Here is a 6,000-nt window from a genome sequence, read left to right on the forward strand (position 1 = left end):
CTGAAAACTCATTTCCTAAGCATCTCAAATTGAGTGCCTGAAATAAGTTGTACCTGGTGACTTCACACAGTAGCTTAGCTGTACGCCTGTAAAATGGGAGTGACTGCTTCCCCACCGTGGGATTGCAGCTGCAGGAGAAAGCATGAGGGGACTGCTCAGACGTTCATGTGGAAAGCAACATAGCGGAGAAAGCACATAACTATTTTCTTAATCTTCATAATGAGTAGCAAAATAGTGCAAACAGCAGAGAAGGTATTTGCACTCTGCACTCTACAAGAGGCCTGTTAGAGAGACAGAATTGTGTGGCATGACCTACTTACTAAAGCACTGACAGCTTTTAAGGTGAAGTGGAAAGGTCAGCCTCTATACAAGACAATTGTTCTTTGTTTCCAGAGAACCCAGAAGGAAAAATTGTTACTCTCAGCTGAAAATTTAAGCTGAACTCGAATCATACCACCAGAAAGCCTGTTTGCACAGTTCTGCTTTTATAGTTACTGTCTTCCGTTATTTAGGTGAGACAGTATTAATGTGCCGTGGTGTACAGGAGCCCTCTCCAATTTATCCACTTGACTCCTCAGATCTTTTATTCCCATCTGAACTCTTGCAATGTTCTTAATCAAAGGTCACAAGAGACACTGAGGCACAGTCAAACCTTATATACAGCAAGACAAGGTTATCACACTTGATAAATCCAGGACCTCTGTAATTCTTCAGAATCTCCCAGAAGAATGCATGAGAGGCTGGACTTGAGGAAGACCTCAGTCATTTTCAAGCAAATGCTTATGTGTCCATATACATACATATGTATGCATATATTTATATATGTATATCTATTTATATGTGCACATTCGTGTGTGTGTGTGTGTGTGTGTTTTAATTCAGTAGATTCTAGGGAGACCACAGCTATGTCCTAGTTAATTTTTTCAAGTAAATAAAAAGCCAACGTTGAAAAGTAAAAAAAAAATAAAATTAATGTTTCCCATTTCTAATCCAAACGAAAAAGTTCCCTCTCCCTTTCACAATACAAAACTGAATAATTCATTTTCAAAACAAAAAACTTTTCAAGTGTGTTTTGAAATGCTCATAGGAAAGACTTCATCTTTCATTCTGCCCTACCTTTTGCTGTCTTGCTCAGTATGACAAAAGTCATTGACAAAAGAACAGGAATAAAATGTTGCCTCTTGAAGGATAAATGCCCTCACCTCATCCCTTCCATGCATTCTTAAGTATCTTGTCCCTAAAATCAGTATTAAGTGGCTGCACAAAGCATGTTTCTGGAGGCACTAAGCATTTCAGGCTTTTATCAGCAGATTGGACCCACTTCTGGAAAATAGTACTAAAATAGCCCCTTACTGGGACTAGCTAGAAACAATGGCCATGTATTTTGGAAAAGGGTCACCAAGGTGTGTTTTTTATGGCGGTGCTGACTGAAGCCTTCAATTACGTTTAGCAAATGAATACCTTACATTCACTATCTGAAAATTTAAAAATGCTTTTAGCATGAAGGGAAATATTTAACAGATGGAGGAACTGAGGCACTGAGTAGGTTAAAGAATCCCTCAGGCTTGCCTGCCTAGTGCTAGCAGACCTGCAGAAAGGGAAGAAAGCCCAGAGGGCTGTTTTCTCCATTCCCATGGATTGCACAGCTCAGTATATAACCTCCTCTATCCTCCACTGCTCTGTTCTTCAGAGAGAATCATACCATGTTCCCAAATTCAGGGGATGATCTCAATGGCATTACCAGTATGATGATATTAGGCCGATAAAAAAAACAAAAACAAAAACAACAAAAAAAAAACCTCATACACATGGTAAAACAAACCATTTCAGATCACAATTCTGACAATGCCATGCCAATGAGAAAAATATTAGAAAACTTAAGAACATGTGGTAACCTTTTGGGTCCTTCGATCTTCTCTATACATCTCATCATAGTATATCATGCAGGTGTCCCCAATCCAGGCACTCTCATTAAAGATGAGTTGCCTTTTTTTTTAAAGGCATTTCCAGTTTATTTATTGCTAAGAGAAGAGAAGTACATTTATTTTTCTATGTAACACTTTCTATTTCTCCTCTGTGTCCCCTATTGCTTTCCTGATGCTTCTTTTTTTCTCATATTCGTTCCACTTTTTATTCCGCCTTCCATCCCTTGTTTTGGGGCTTGCTGTGGTTTGAATTACAGAGAAAAAATAAATCCTATTCACTGCTGTTATAAAAACGTTCCATTTCGTATCCTGAAGTGCTGACCCCAATATAGCAGAAAGCTCTTTTCAAATCTACACAGCAATTTTTTTCCAATTTGATCTGCTGTCTCATATGGGTCCTTTACTAATAAAATATAGAGCTTAATTTATGAAATTAAAGCCGAAAAGACATCAAGATCTCCTACGGGAAGAAGAGACCGCATCCCTAGAAATCAAGTTTCTTATAAATTCCCTTGACTAAGTGTGATTTTGGGGGCACTTCTTCCTCTACAGGACTACCCACTGTCGTGTAGGATTTCCCCTCATTTGAAGAACTGCTTCCTGGTAACATGGAAGAATTTGCCCTCTCCTCCTCTAAGCAAATGACAAGACTTCAGCTGATATTGACTGCAATAGCAGGAGAGTTAGAATCTGATACTTGTGTACATAGACAGATATTTAGACACACAATACGTATTCATATTGGGAGGCACATAAAGCATATTATAAACCTCTACCATATCCACAGCTCAGCTGCTGACTTCATTTGCACCCAATCAAAGGAAAACAGCATTTCTTAAGCCACATTCAAAGGTTCAAGCAGAGGGTGGTTCGATCCCGGGAAGTTATGTTTCTAAAACACGAGACTTTTACTTCCTTCTTTCCCATATTGCCCCCATTTCCAATAAAAGGTTTTTATTCAGAAAGATAAAGTGCTCATGCTATAGTCTATCGCATTGATAAATCATCTGCCTTCAAAGAATAAGCAGCCTCTGTTTTCACTCTCCTGGCTGTAACACCTCTAAGGCAGCTGCTACTGCTTCAGACCTTACTACTCCTGCATTAGAAAACCTCACAAGACCAACAAAAAGAGCAGAAAGGCTTTCTCCGAGCCAGCTAGCATGGCCTGGGAAAGAAGGGTACTCTTTGCCTATTCAAAATTCACTTGTTTGCTCATCAAAAACGTCATTATTACATGTTCACCTTTTCTGAGGATGAGGTTTCTCTTCTGTTCTTATTCAATTCTCTTTCAACCTCTAGCCTTTGTAATTTATTTAGCCTCCACTAATTCTTAATCAATTAATTACTCTAGCCACCATACAGTAAAAAAATGCCAAGTAAATACCAAATAAGCACCATTCTTACAGTTGTCTGAAAGGCCAGCACAGTTATTAGGTCAAACTGTCCACACAGCAGCTGATTTCCAGCTGCCCAGGTTAAAATCCACTGGGGAAACTGTTTCCCTGGAAACCCATCTTAACCTTCCAGCACGACAGGGATCATCAGGTCCAAGTATCTGAGCTTTCTGCTGGACACTTACTTTTGCCCCCAAAACATGCTGATCTGGCTAGCATTTCTGTGTGCTCCAGGGATATAGCACAGGTACAGGCACAGGGCAAGAACTCACTTGTTGAACATGTGGTAGAAAAATTTCTTGAGCTAGAAAAGAAGGCAATAGTTAGCATGTGACACCTTAACTGTTCCCTCTCCCTTCTGCAATGAAGAAGGTGTATTAGTCAATGGCTGTCATTTAGTCAAAGAATCGTGATAAAATGTTTTGGTTTCAATCAGGTTTACAGTACTCGATTATGTGAACTGAGAAACAGGCTGAAAACGCATTGCTGAGTTTCTTGTTTGCTCCCATTCATTTTCACTGCTGGGAAGTGGCAGAGTCAACATAGGTCAGAGAAACCTATTTTCAGTATGCAGCGCAGAAAATCGTCAAAAGCAAGCACAACACCAACCCTGGCCCACATACAGTAACTGATAGGCGAAAGTTGCAGTTTAGGTTACTCTTTTTGGTCTTGGGACAAATTCACTGTGGGGAGGAGGAGAAGGAGAAGAAAGGGAAGAGAGGGGAAGAAACAAAATGCTTAATTTTGTCACAGACTTGCTCTTGCTCTAGTGAACAGCAAAATCTACAAGTGTTTCCATTATTTGTAACTAGCTTTCAGAGTACTGTCTCACTGTGACATTTCCCATGTTCGAAGGTCACCACTGACTCATGCAGCCAAGCCACAATGAGCCAGCTGCCGGGACCTACTCTTAAGATGGGTGAAATAAATGCTTTGAAGGGAAGAATAAGAAGCAGCTCTAAGCATAAGCATAATTTCAGGGACCTAGATAAAACGAGATCACAAGCGTGCATGTATGTGTGTATGTGTTAAAGAGAGAGGGAGAAAAGGAGAGGGGGGAGAGGCAGAGGGAGTGCGAGAACCCCCCCACCTCTAGGTTACTTCGTAGACTTCCTAGTATTCAAATAGTGCAAATACTTACATCCGTGACTTTTGGATGCAAAGATGCTGACTATCGTTCAAAACTTCATTCAAAACTTTGAACTTCGTTCAAAACTTCATTAGGTAGCCAGTAGACATCTAACTGCAAGGAACAAGTAATGATGTTGAAATCTGATAGGTCGTCGGAGAAGCAGCCTACCAGACATGCAAGCCATCCCTGCTCACCCTGCACCTTTAACCATTCATTACCTCACACCCGTGTATTTGTACTCTCAAAGCGAGAGGGCAACATGGGCAGAAGGAAACACCTGAAGAAACAGAGAAGATAAATGAGACAAGGCACGGTAACATGAGCATATCTGTACTGAGTAGCACACTTTTTAATTAGCTAGTAATAAGCACTGAAGTCCAACGGCAGTGCTGAGGGTGCTGATGAGAACATGTATAACAGCTGTAGTCAAGTGAAGTTGCATAGCAGAAGGTGGTGGCAACTGGAATCTCATATTAGACATGGGAGAACGTCTAATAAATGCAAAAAGAAAAATAGTACGAGGCAATAGTTTCTACCGCCAAGCCCAAACTGGTATCAAGCACTCTGTCAGTGAATATTACAGTGATATAATTTCCAGTGTAAATTACTGTCCTTACCAAAAAAAAAAAAAGTTTCAGCTTTCATATCCAGTAGTAACTTTTGCATGTCTCTTCCGTGTGTGCACTTATATACATATACGTGCATGTGTGTATGTACTAGATGCATGCATTAACATGAGACTATTCCAAATATACGGAAAGCTGAGTTAGAGAAAAACTCTTCTACAGCACTGATATCATGCATGAGGGGAAGCAGGAGCTTCTTGCAGTTTATGGAGAACAGAATAAAATCCAGAGGGGGGAAAAGAAGTTAGAGATAAGGAAGCCAGTATACTGTGTATACCACTTGTGTGAAAGAAGGCCCATGCACCTAGAGCTGAAACCAGGACTGGTGTTTCAAAATGCATCTGTAAAACAGCTCAGACAACATCTCTGCACACGTTGGTTGGGGCAGCCAGCAGAACTCTGCCAGCAGCAGCTTTGCTCTGTTGAAGCCTGAGCTAGCACAACTATACTCCCAGTGTGGGAAAGGCCTTAAGGTCTTTGTAATTCTCTGATTAGATTTTTAGTGGCTTAACAGATTTCATCGTTTCAGACAAACAGCAGTAAGCATCTTGCTGTTCTCCTTCCTGGTGTTCTCTAACTCATTGAGCTTTTTCTAAAGGAGAAAAAAATCCTCTTGGCACACATTTTAAAAAACTGATTAATTTCTCTTCTTTTCTGTTCCAAGGTAGCAAGCAGCTCTGATGTCTACAGACGGCTGCAACTGTTGAGACAGTTCAGCTGGCAGAGAAACGACTCCCATTTTCTGTATATGCAAAGTTGGACATGTGAGCGTGCAGTATCCTCTCCTTGCTCCTTTTAACTGAATCCCTCTGACAATATTTTCACAGAATAGACTGAATTAGAATTGCTGTGAAATCCGATGTTGACTTGTTTTACTTGTGAAAAGGTTTTCATAGATTTGAAATATGAAGACAAAAGTAGTT

Source organism: Struthio camelus, chromosome 1 (genome assembly GCF_040807025.1).
Source record: "Struthio camelus isolate bStrCam1 chromosome 1, bStrCam1.hap1, whole genome shotgun sequence".
NCBI lineage: Eukaryota > Metazoa > Chordata > Aves > Struthioniformes > Struthionidae > Struthio > Struthio camelus.